Source organism: Bombus impatiens, unplaced genomic scaffold (assembly GCF_000188095.3).
Source record: "Bombus impatiens unplaced genomic scaffold, BIMP_2.2 scf_0417, whole genome shotgun sequence".
Taxonomy (NCBI): Eukaryota; Metazoa; Arthropoda; class Insecta; order Hymenoptera; family Apidae; genus Bombus; species Bombus impatiens.
In genome coordinates this window covers 482,172-495,236 of record NT_176836.1, presented here as the reverse complement: position 1 = coordinate 495,236, position 13,065 = coordinate 482,172, and the positions used below count along the sequence as shown (strand labels likewise).

Here is a 13,065-nt window from a genome sequence, read left to right as displayed (position 1 = left end):
ATGGTATTGACAAAATCCGCAATCACTTAGTTGCCAACCCAATATATTCCAACTATTTTACATGTATTATCTAGTAAATAATCCATAATTTCATTAGCATATGCTTCATCACCATTTCTTTTTGCGCTATATTTATATCTGAAAGAGCTAGACGCACTCCATCTTTCAATTATAATATGGCTAACTAAATTGGTAAGGTTCTTAGACATACTGAAACCTTATTAATTGGATGTCTTTCATGCAATTTAACTACTAAAAAATTATTATTTACAGACACTTTCTACGTCATATTTAGCTGCTTTTGTATCAGTCTTTTTAGAGGTTAAAATAATATTGATGACATTAGGTATGATAACTTTAACTACATTAGGAATAGGTCTTATTGTAACATTTTCTAAGCTACTTGGCTATAGAATTTGTATGACATATAAAATAACAGAAAATATTATAAATAATGTAAGTAATGTTACAGTGTGATTCAACTATGAGAACAGGACTGTTGATGATCTTTGGACTGGCTTCTATTGTTTCAATTTTTCTGATAATGATAGTTCTGCTATTTACATGTATAAGAGTATTACAACATTTTCTAAGCTACTTGGCTATAGAATTTATATGACATATAAAATAACAGAAAATATTATACATAATAATTATAAATAGCGCAAATAATGTTACAGTTTGATTTAACTATGAGAATAGGACTGTTGATGATCTTTGGATTGGCTTCTATTGTTTCAATTTTTCTGATAATGATAGTTCTACTATTTATATGTATAAGAGTATTACAACATTTTCTAAGGTACTTGGCTATAGAATTTGTATGACATATAAAATAACAGAAAATATTATACATAATAATTATAATTAGCGCAAATAATGTTACAGTTTGATTTAACTATGAGAATAGGACTGTTGATGATCTTTGGATTGGCTTCTATTGTTTCAATTTTTCTGATAATGATAGTTCTACTATTTATATGTATAAGAGTATTACAACATTTTCTAAGGTACTTGGCTATAGAATTTGTATGACATATAAAATAACAGAAAATATTATAAATAATGTAAGTAATGTTACAGTGTGATTTAACTATGAGAACAGGACTGTTAATGATCTTTGGACTAGCTTCTATTGTTTCAATTTTTCTGATAATGATAGTTCTGCTATTTACATATATATAAGAGTATTAAATATAATAATCTCAGTTATAGGCATGATTTTATTATCAATGGTTAATATAAAATTAATATATATACATTGAAAATATTTCTTAATTTAAACATAATATATCATACTGTAAGAGAAGAATATTTCAAACGTAAAGGGACATTATTATACGTTTTCTAGTATTTGTATTTTGATGTGTAAACAATTATAGGTGAAAGAATAATGGAATTAAGTCCGGATGAAGTTGTATTTGCAACAGCACAAATTTATGTTGACATAACACTGTTGTACCAATACGTGTTATTGTTTACGAGTATCATGTATCATCGATAAATATCAAGGATAAATTTACATTATGTCATTAAGAATAATTATTATATAATCGGCAATTATATTAATCGGCCATTGAATGTATTGGACTTTTGCGACGAGAAATATCGTAAAAGATATTTATAACACGACGTACCTCAACATTTCCTTAAGCATTTACTTCTTTACGAATTTCGGATATTCCAGTCGCTTTCGACTCAAACACCGTAAAAGCTCTAAACGCTTGTTGAACCGAAAGTTGAACCGAAGACTGTAGCAAGGCTTAAGCTTCTAAGATTTATTAGCTTTTAATTGACGAAGCAATTGGAGTGATCGAAATTACATTTGTCAAAGGCTTTCGTAACGAACGTGAAACAACGAAAATAGAATTTTCGTAGATAAATTACGCGCTGTTAAATATCGATAAGAGTTTCGGTAGAACTACGTTAATTCGGTTGCCAGGGGGAAAAAGGGGAAGGAATTAAGAGCCGCGATGGAGAAGTAGCGGTGTGTTCCACGAAACGTTAACAGAGCAACCATAACTCTTGCCGAAGAAACACAGAGTAATTTTCTACGGGCCATAAATTTCCTAACACGGACAGTTTGCTGACCGTAACTAAATTCGACTGTAATCTCCATCCAAGGTAGAACGCACACGAGAAACGAAAGCAGAGAAAAGTTACGTGGAATTGGGAAAAAATCGAAAGAGAAGAGAGGCAGAGAATGAGATAGACTGAAAGTCTGAAATGAACGTCTGTCGTCGGGCTAATAATTGACAGACTCGATTGGTTCAACGAGTACCACCGTTCTCGGTTAATTATCCTGACTCTCGTTATCCCATTATCGTCGTTAGATAGTATCGGAAGGGTGAAGCGAGCTTCTTTGTCGATTGCCGACCGTCGGTTTGCAGGATGCACGCGTTTCAACGACCGTGGCGCGCTCACTAGGAACCCTGTTCCATTGTTGATGGAATATCGCAGCGATTTTCGATCTTTCTATCACATCGTACCACGTATTGGGTTGGTAACTAAGCGATCATTACCACCTATTGACAAAATCTGTAATCACTTAGTTACCAACCTAATACAAGCAGCCACCTATTTTCTTCCGCAAAACGGCGCCGATAGTTTATTTATTTCTTCACTTATTAACATTACGTTTTAGCACCAGCCCTATAATATGCTAGAAAAGGATAAAGATAGCACAGTTAAGTTACTAAATAGTAAACTTATTTATTATATTATATTATATTATATTATATTATATTATATTATATTATATTATATTATATCGTACTAGAACGTTCATTTATTTAGGCAATGTAAAGAATTTTTTAAAAGAGAATATACGTGATTAATGCGATTTATGGAATTACAAAGTAACCACGCATATGTTATGTACACGTTGTTGTATATGAAACAACATGCGAATTCTTGAGGTTCTCGATGGTACAACTATACCTTCAGCTATTTTAACAGCGAAGATTACAGAACATATTATGCTCCTTCTGTGCAGTATCGGAAGATTTACATTGTCAAGGGTATTGTGAGGATCGAAAACCATAATTGTGAGAATGAAACGACATCAGGTGATCGCTATATGTTACATTTACGTGTTACGCGATATGCAGACAAATATTAGGTTGTCCGAAAAGTTTCTTTCGTTTCATAAGATGACAATAGACGAACAACAATTTCTGTTTTATATTATTTTATTGAACTAGCTATGATCCTTTTCGTTCTATTTCCGCTATTACCTGCATAATTCAATAAACTAATATAAAACAAAAAAAAATATTGCGCGTGTATTACTTCCTTATAAAACGATAGAAACATATCGGACAACCTAATACATAAATAAGTATAAGAAGATATTACACTATGATTGTTTAAGCGTTAAACACCGTAAACACGGAATGTTCAAAGTTGCGAAGGGATAGAGAAAAGAGATCAACTGGATCAGATATGGCATTAGTATGCGCGCACGTATCCTGATAAATCGACTCGCTGTTTCTAACGTCGCTCGCGAGGAATTCAACCCGGAAAATCAAAAGATAATTACGCACGTAACGCGAACGTGCGTTCAAACTTGTAACACGAACAAGTGGAAAGCGATCAAGCAGATTATTTATAAAAAATAAAAAAAGAATATCAGCCATCTTTCTCCTGTTCTTTAGCGCGAAACCATTCCCATTTATGAAACATGGCATTGCGTGGAAACGCAAAAATTTATGCCGTGTACTTTACACAACTCTGTTATATTGGGTTGGCAACTAAGTGATTGCGGATTTTGTCATTAGGTGGTAACGATAAAATCCGCAATCACTCAGTTGCCGTTCGAAGATGGTATCCCACTGTGGGTAGCCATCCACATGTTATATTATTATGCCACTAAGCTATAATATTTTACCAAATGTCCTACTGGACAAATTATAAAATGTAAATAAATAAAAAAAAAAAAAAAATCTTAGTTGCCAAACCAACATTTGAGGATCAATAGGCGGATCGTACGACGCTGGACATTAGCATATCCCGCATGAGATGAATAAAACTATAAGGTTGTAAGGGGTTGCGAGAGTAACAGGTTTTTAAAATTCTCAGGAAATTTAAAAATAAATCCAAGCGACCTGTTCGCTTTGTCAACTGCCGTTGGTAGTGTGGGATCAACGTAAGACACGTTATATTCAGAATAAGAGAAAAATGTCACGTAAACGTAGGCGCAAAAATGCCTCGTTACGAAATTACGAGAAAAATACGGAATAACAACGGACTAGTTTTCGTTACACAGAGCAGAAGATTCGATTATTTATCTACGTTTGTTGCATTTCAAAACGTCCCTGTAAGATGCATCCTGGCCGAATAATCGTCGCTTACGATGCTTACATAAATGAGGAACGCCGATGAGCACATTCCACGCATACTCGTTACGAAACGAATTGCAGGCGACGTTGAGAGACGATTTTAGTCACGACACAGTTCTTTTTTTAAATCGCCAATCTTATCGATAAATTGTTACGGGACATTGCGCTGGCTATTTCCACAAATTTGGGCGTAAATCAAATAATACATATGGAAAACTAAGAAATGCTTTTTTCTAAAAATTGTCCAAATTTCAGATTCTTTTCATTTTCTTAAAATTTCAGGTGTTGCAGAGTATCGCGTTTCAAACGATGATCAAACTTCAAAATCCTGACGAAACTGCAGCGACGAAAACGCGGAAGATTCATTATGGAAAAATGTTATGCGGAAGCTTCTCTTACGTTTTTCTCGAAAATATATTTCTCTAACCCGCGAAATATTCCGAGCCACGTATCACCAAAACATATTCCGCATACTATTTTGTCTATTATTTCAAAAATTGTACAGTTTCAAAGCCAAAACTTATTATTAGTATCGTAATTATTTGTTTTAATTATTTGTAGGAAGAAAAATTGTCAAATTCTATTGGGTTGACAACTAAGTGATTGGGAATTTTGTCATTACCACCTAATAATAAAATAAAATCCCCAATCACTTGTTGCCAAGCCAATACATATTCCGAAACGCATCAGGTTTAGTACAGTGTCTTAAAGGATAAAGGAAATCCGTTACTGCTGGCATTAAGAAAACAAGTTCATACGAAAGTTGAAGGGATTAACGTGCAAATGCTGTTGGGCGTTCACGTTCGGGGTACGCAGGTAACCATTCGTGGAATTATCGGTTGGCAGTTAGGAGGAGCACTCGCGATAAATATCGAGTACTCTCGGCCGTGCCTAGCATCGACGAGAAGAGATTGAAAGTTTCTGAACGACGGTTACACGCACGGTGGAACACCTCGCTCCTTCAACGTTCCCATTAGAAAAACCTTCGACAGGCTGTTCTATCATGAAATTCGGAAAATGTCAATTTTGACTGTTTGGATATTTTTCAAGAATATAATTAGCGAAATACGCAGTGGGAAAATCTTTTATAAATGTTTTACATTTGCTACGAAGTTGTTGCGCGCGAAGATCAAGGAGAAAGACACGTGTAAGTATGATACATGAAAAGATTCATTTTAAAGAGAGAGCACCAGGAGCGAGTCATCGGTGATCGTAGCGATAAACGCGCGTCCTCTTCATCGGCGCACGGATTTTCATGCAAATTTATATTTCTAAGAATGTCTAACCAAGAACGTTAGAAACTTGATTTACTTGTTACGTATTATAGAAAGCGCCATTATTTTCCAAATTTTATGCGTTTTTTTCATATTACGTGCATCTTGTGCAATTCTGTAGTTTCAAGTTTCTTACAAAAGCAGATATCGTTGGTTGAACGCCAGGCTATCGGCGATCGCGACCTCGTTGCTCGCTACTTTATTCGTCCTTCGACAACTTTTTGCACGAACGTGTCATTTGAAAAGCCCGATTATTATTTCTATGAATCTGCGACCTCATAATTATAGAAACAGACTGGGTTCGTTAATTGTAAAAAGCTGTCGTGAAACGAAGATCACCGAAGCGCCATCTATCGGTTTGCAAAGCCATTCTATGATCCGCGGCACTGTATAAATCTGTCAAAGGTTAATTACCAAACTTTCAGCCTTCCTGAAACCTGCGGCGCTTATCTCTTTCGCAGCATCGACTCCCACCGCTCTATGGTATTTCCACTGCTACGCGTATAATCGCAGTCCTCGACACCACGATTCGAACAAATCTTCGCCAACGAGAAAGATCACACTCACTGTTGGAACACGGTGCGACCGACCGATCACCGAATCCACCTTACGCAGGATCGTTCGACTTATTACAATTCGGTGGGAAGATAGCCCGTGACGGGAAACGCGACGATCCAACGAACAGGATGGAAAAAAGGCGTAAGATGCGGCGAATGTGGATGGAAAGCGAGCGAGTACCGTCAGATGCACGGCGCATCGCTAGGAAGAAGGAGAACAGAAACGGAGAGAGGGAAGAATTAATCGAGAGAAGAGAGCGAAAAGGAAGGGAAAGAACGTAAAAGAAGGAAGAGAAGAAGGAGAGAAAGAGATGAATAGATAGAGAGAGGAAGAGAGAGAGAGAAGGGACACGGCGTCAACGATGCCTCTGTGCCGACACTGGCGACCGACTGCGACTCTCGTTCGCGTAATGCACGTAGAGCAAGTGAAACAGAGAAGGTGGGGGGTGGAAGGCGAGAGAAAGAGCAAGAAACGGCTCGTCGAGAATGACGAACAGAAGAGAATGGATTGGAAGTAACCGCGAACGCGAGGAGAACTCTCGCGACGACCGACACGCTTCGTTTCGTGGTCCGACCAACTGATCGCCAACCGACGCCACTTCTATTCGACACAGGGGACCACAGTTAACACCGATAACGAGTTACAGGTAGGCGCGTATTTACTTATGACGCATCGCCGTATCAGCAATCAGCTACTCAGTGACTCTCAACATGACCAACTCGGACAGTTTTCAGGCTTTCACTACACGCCTGGATCGCCTGCATAGTTGTTCGCGTTATTTCACTTACTACAGATACAGTTTAAGGTTATTTCGCTTGAATATTGCCAACTGCGATCTTGGCGAAAAGGTTGAGATTTTTTTCCTTCTGGACACGACTTCATGCCGCAAACCTCGAGCGGCGTTAAACGAGCCACGTGTTAAATGTATCAGCGCTAAGCGGTAGCATTCACGCGTGAATCGTTTCAAGCATTTTTTGCAGCGTTCTGTTCTCCGAGGTTATACTCGGCGTATATTTGTTTGTTTATGTATTTAGTTACCGACCAACGATACGAATCGCGCAGATTCTGATATCGTCTATAGAGTCACGCCACAAGTTCGTCGAGATAGCTTAAAAAGTGCTGGCGACACTTGTTTGGGTATTAGCTCTATTTTCGTGGGAATCTTTGTGATTTTATCTACTGAAATATCTCGCAACGAATGCAAAGACCTTCGCCTCGTCGAGAAATATATTCAGTCATAATATGTGGACGTGCAGCCGTACAAGATAATCTGTTGTCAATGGCATTTGTTGAAACGTTTCTACGAGCTTTTGCACGATTTTTGCAAGGTTCCGTCATTAATTGAATAACGTCTCCTTTAAAAATAAGGCTACGCGCTAATACATTTCGCAGCCACCGTACAGTAGGAAGGACACGAAGAAATCTCTTGGCTGTCACAAACGTATCGTACACTTCGTACACGTGTCGGTAAAGATTTTCGTGTTGCACCGCGAGGATCGAAGATCTCAAAGAAATCAGGTCGCAACTCGACCGTTCTCTTAGAAAAAAATGTTACACTTTCGTTAATTTTATGTTGCATATATACAGGGTGTCCCGAACCTAAACGGCCAAACCGCGAGAGTTTATTCCACAGATAAAAAGAAAAAAATATCTGTTATACGAAGTTGTAATACCGTGACGTGAATAATCATGAAATGCAACAATATAAGAAAAGATGATTACTTTTAATTCTTCGTTTCAGAATAGCGTCCTTGCGGACGGACACATGCTTCGCATTAACGAACAATGGAATTAATTACGCTACGACGAGAATTTTCCTGAATTTCAAGAACTTCGTATAGCATTTTTTCTTCTTTCTGCCTGTACATTAATTTCCTCGTCGCTGATTTTCACGAGCTTCAAATATGTTGCCTAGGTCAACACTCTGACCACCTTTCTCTCATACATATTACCGCCTTAGTTTTCCAGATATTATCAACATCCTTTTCTTCTTTTCCTTCCTTCTGCTTCTGTAGATCAAAGTCTCGCAGTGTGACCATTTAAGTTCGGAACATCTTGCATGCACGATCCCGCCCATAAATACTCAGACGCTATCGAGACATATTTGTGGATTTCGGGCAAACGTTTCTTTACACCGTGTACACGTGTTACGTATTAACGCTAAAACTACCACACCAGTCAAATTGACTGGTTTTATAATTTTATTTTAGAATTTCTACTTCATGTTGTATTTTTTTCCGCAATGATGTAATGACTTTCGCAACGGTAACTAAAAGAATAATATAATGAATTTTATTTTGTTCTCTATGTATTCAAACTGAAAATAATTTTGTATCAAGACTACTTATACCAATACCAGTCAAAATGACTGATACTTGTCAAAGTGTAAAAGGATCCTGCAATCTGTTTGTCGAACCCCAATTAACCAGTTCCCTCTTTTTCTACAACTTGCCACGCGTTTTAACAATTTTTACTGTATATCATTCGATATGACGATATCAGTTATCAGGAAAATTCCAGATCGATGCTAACACTAGAAATACCACACCAGTCAAACACCCGTTTAGGGATCATGGCTCCAGATGGATTAATAATACCAAAAATGTACTAAATAACATGGAATTTCTATTGTAAGAAAGTAATAAATCAATAAATATAAAAATATTCTATTATTAGGTATTTTTTAAAGACCACTCATTTTCACTGGTTTTGGTAGAAATAGCTTCGTGTTAATAAGTGTTCCAGTGTTAATAAGAATGCTAAATTCCATAAACCGATATAATTACAGTCCATCTAGGATCATTCTCACATCATCTCACGACTCTCCAGTCTCCACGGACCTGCCAACTACTCTGAACACTATCGATACGTACTACGAACTACGATAAGCAACGCCCTTGATAGCAAGCGAGCAAAGAATAACGAGGCCCTGGTTGCTTTCCCCGAACGTTCTCCTTCTCCGTTACCATCGTCTCGAATTCTCTCTCGACTTAATCAGCTTTCGCGAATAAAAGGAATCGGCTGTGCCGACCTCGACACCGATATACGGTCGTTTGCAGTTGTGTCGATCGCGCTGAATCCCTACGATCCGGACGATCTTCTGTCCAAAACGGTCTACCTCGTTCCGAGCCGATTCCGTTCGCCGACTTTTGTCTCGTCGAAGCACTCGGCCTGGCCGAATACAATTTGCCGAGAGCGAGCAAGTCGGGGAAACCGTGTCGCGATTTAGCCGCAAGGTAAACGACTGCTTGTGCAACATATGCGAAACATTATCGACACTGACGCCAAGCGTTTTCGAAGAAAGAAACAAAAAAAAAAAAACGCCAAGCTTGCAGCTCTTGGTATTTCGATTTGCAATTATTAGACAGTGGATTTTTAAGCGTTTAAGGGCAGAAATTGAAATGTGCAAGTATTAGGTCATCCCATAAGTTCGTGGTGCCGTTTTTCGAGCGCCCATAAGTTCGTGCCGTTTTTCGAGCGGTTATATATGTTAAGATTGTTTACATACCTTTCAGTTTCATGAAAAAATGTAATCCCCCTCTCGTTGTACAACTTCTTGCCATTTTTCTGGTAGGGCCATTATTCCGTCTCGATAAAAGTTCTCTTGTTTTTCTTTAAAATAATTTTCTAAGCTATTTTTCAGAATGTCGATATTTTCAAATTTTTTACCTACTAAAAAGTGTTGTAATGCTCTGAACAGGTGATAATCGGATGGGGCAATGTCTGGGGAATATGGGGGATGTGATAAAATTTCCTAATTAAATTCAGAGAATTTTTTTCTAACGCTTTTCGCGACATGCGGTCTAGCGTTGTCGTGATGGAAGATAACGTTGTTCCCATTCGCTAAACCTGGTCGTTTTTCAGCTAGCGCTTCCCTTAATTTTTCTAACCGAGTGCAATATTTGTCTGAATTAATGGTATCACTTGGTGATTTTTCGACAAGATCCCGAATTTTATCTTCGTCTGTCTGAGGAGGACGCCCGGAGCGTTCCTCGTCTTCTAAACAGAAATTCCCAGCTCTAAAACGTCGCAACCACTTCCTACAGGTGCGAGATGAAAGCGCATTTTCTCCGTAAACGGCACATATGTTTTTCGTGGCAATTGTTACAGAACTTCCTTTCCGAAGTTCATATAACACGAGACGTCGAAAATGGATACGCATTTCACTCATGATTTTTTACCGTTAGAAGTCACTGTGTTCGCTATATTACGATCTTATACCCACGAAAATCTGCTCTAGCCTGTTCTCGATCATCTAAGCTCAAGTGCATTGGTCCCTTATCGCCGTATGTTTATAAATCGACACATGAAATGTATACACAAAAGTCGGCACGAACTTATGGGATGACCTAATATGATTGGGTATGTCGTGTAATATGCAAAAATAAAAGAAGATAAAATTAAAAAGAGCTATAGTACCTGCTGGAATATTTGCTCAGTGGAACAAATCACTGTTTAGTACTACTTTCTCAGTTGTGTTCGCCAAATATGAATTTACATAAATATCCGCAGTCTAGCAACGACAGAGATATAAAAAGTAGTTGAACATTCGGTACAACTCAATGGAAATATCCAGGTTTCTATTGGGTTGGCAACTAAGTGATTGCGGATTTTGTCATTTGGTGATATCGATAAAATCCGCAATCACTTAGTTACCAATCCAATATTACATTTTCAACATTGTAATAGTAGAAGGTCTGGTTACTGTTAACTTTTTGCTTCTTGCCGTAGGTCATCAAATATTATGGTAAATTGAGACTGAAATAAGAAGAATATCTGAATCGATTGAAAAATAATTGCAAAACCTCAACGTTCTTACTTAGCTTCACTTTTTTTTTTTTTTATTTATTTGTTGAAATTACAATCAATTCTCGCGTTGAGAATTTTCAGTAATTTTCCTGGCGTGGCGCAGTGACATGGCTGTTTATTTATAATAAGTTAATACTTATTATAGATAGGTATAATTTATAAGTATTATAAGTAAGTGCATATGCTTAATTTGGATAACTAAATGAATCTAGCGTTTAGGTCTAGCGGGTAGTGCCTCTTCAGCCTGCGAATCTGGTCCGTCGTATCGAGTAGTCCAGTGACTTAGCTTCACTTAGCTTCGGTTTCCTTAGCTTTTTCTTACTTTTTTATTTACACTAATTAATATCGACCATCGTGTTTATCGATATCAACCAACTGTATATAGCTGGCCGAGATAAGATCAGGCGCAAGAATTAAAGAACTTGATAAGAAGTATATTTGATATATTTGCTACAATTGAAGGTATTCAAATAGTAATGCATCCTACACGTACGGCAGGATTATTTACAATAAGTCGCATAAGCTTCAACGTGTTCAAATCCTTCACACGGACTAATCAGATCTGTCGTATATCACAAGACGTCGACAGTTTGCGATATCTACGACAACGAAAGAATGAGAAACTGCCTTAAACCGTAGGTGCATTAAGAGGAAATATCGAAAACGAGAAACTGATTCGACTAATGCCATCGTAGAGCGAGCATGTAGGTATAATAAGAAGTAATGCAATAAACAGGAGAATAAAAAGAGCGAGGCGATAGACCGAGAATAGCGTAGAAAGCGATCAGGAACGTTGCCGCGCCGCTGGTTATTATCGATAAGAAACGGCCAAGTTTTCTTATCTACGTCGAGTTCTTCGAAAAGTAATACGCTTTGTGCAAGGCACGCTTGGCGCTATTCTTCGTTGGTAGTACTACTTATGTACGTATGCACACATGGAACGTGCGTGAGTGTGAGCATTTTTCTGGAAGGAATGGAAGCTTCTTATAGAAACGAGCGAGAAAGCGGCAAACGTTCTCGCTATGTCTCGGTTAACGGTTCGAGGCTTGGTCGTCTAGACGAGCATCGTTTCTTCCACTCTTCGTTAATATTTATAGAGTTGAAACGTGCAATTACGCGAGGAAACGTCGTTGGCTGGATAATACGCGTAGACACGCGCTCTCGTGCACCACGAGGCACGCGTATCTCGCCCATTCCGCCTATAATTTCCTTACTCTTCTCGATACCTTCGAATTTCTTTCGAATAAGGTTACTCGCGGTAATATTCGGACACGTGCACCGTCTGTTACAATTAATACTAATAAGCTTGCAATCTCGCGATATCTTGTAGTTTGTTATAAAGAAAACGGTGCAAGTTAGACTTAGGTCTCAGCCTGAAGTCGACAACTCTCGAGTCTGGTCCAGCCACGACCAATCAAACGGCAAGTAACGAGCAGGCAACTCGTTACCGAACGTTTAAGGCCCGACCACAACTTTTTAGGTTTTTACTGGTTGTTGATATCTGACAGAAAGACAAATCACGTGCTACGGGTCTTTCGGAAATTCTTTCCTTTTTCAAAAAATATGCCGAACAATAGTTCGTGTTTACAGAATCAGCAAACGTCCTGGTTTTATAAACGCAAATGTTTTTTTTTTATTTAATATTTCACATTCACAATTTGTCCAATTTGGACATTTGGTAGAATTTTTTAGCTGTTTGATTATCATGTGGGTGGCTACCCCAATGGGGTAGCATCTTCGTGTTTGTTAGGATATATCCTTTATGAGATCTGCTGGGTATTTCCTTTTAGTCTTCTTTCTATGCTTGTGTTGATCGTTTCCGCTGCCAGCCGGTTCCGGTGCGTTGCTATTCTTTCTCTGTACCTTCTTGCGAATCTGCTAATCTCTTCCTTGACCGTTGGTATTCCAAGGTCTTTCCGTATGTCCTCGTTTCTAACGTACCATGGGGCGTTTACAATTGATCTAAGAATTTTAGCTTGGATTGTCTCTATTTTGCTTATATGGCTCATTGCTGCTGTTCCCCAAAGTGGTATTCCGTACATCCAGATTGGTTTTACGATCGTTTTGTATATTTTTAGTTTGTT

General features: G+C 38.1%; 1 protein-coding gene across 3 annotated transcripts in view; it reads right to left on the bottom strand.

Annotated features, from left to right (window-relative positions):
- Window positions 1–13,065, bottom strand: part of LOC100746934 — a 73,722-nt gene that overhangs the window by 57,224 nt on the left and 3,433 nt on the right. For 2 of the 3 annotated variants that reach the window (XM_033321208.1, XM_033321207.1), the window contains exon 1: window positions 6,029–6,652. The exons of the other annotated variant lie outside the window; for it this stretch is intronic. The gene's annotated coding sequence lies outside the window, so the exon portion shown is untranslated. Of the gene's footprint in view, window positions 1–6,028; window positions 6,653–13,065 lie in introns of those variants that run through there. 3 annotated transcript variants of the gene reach the window in all.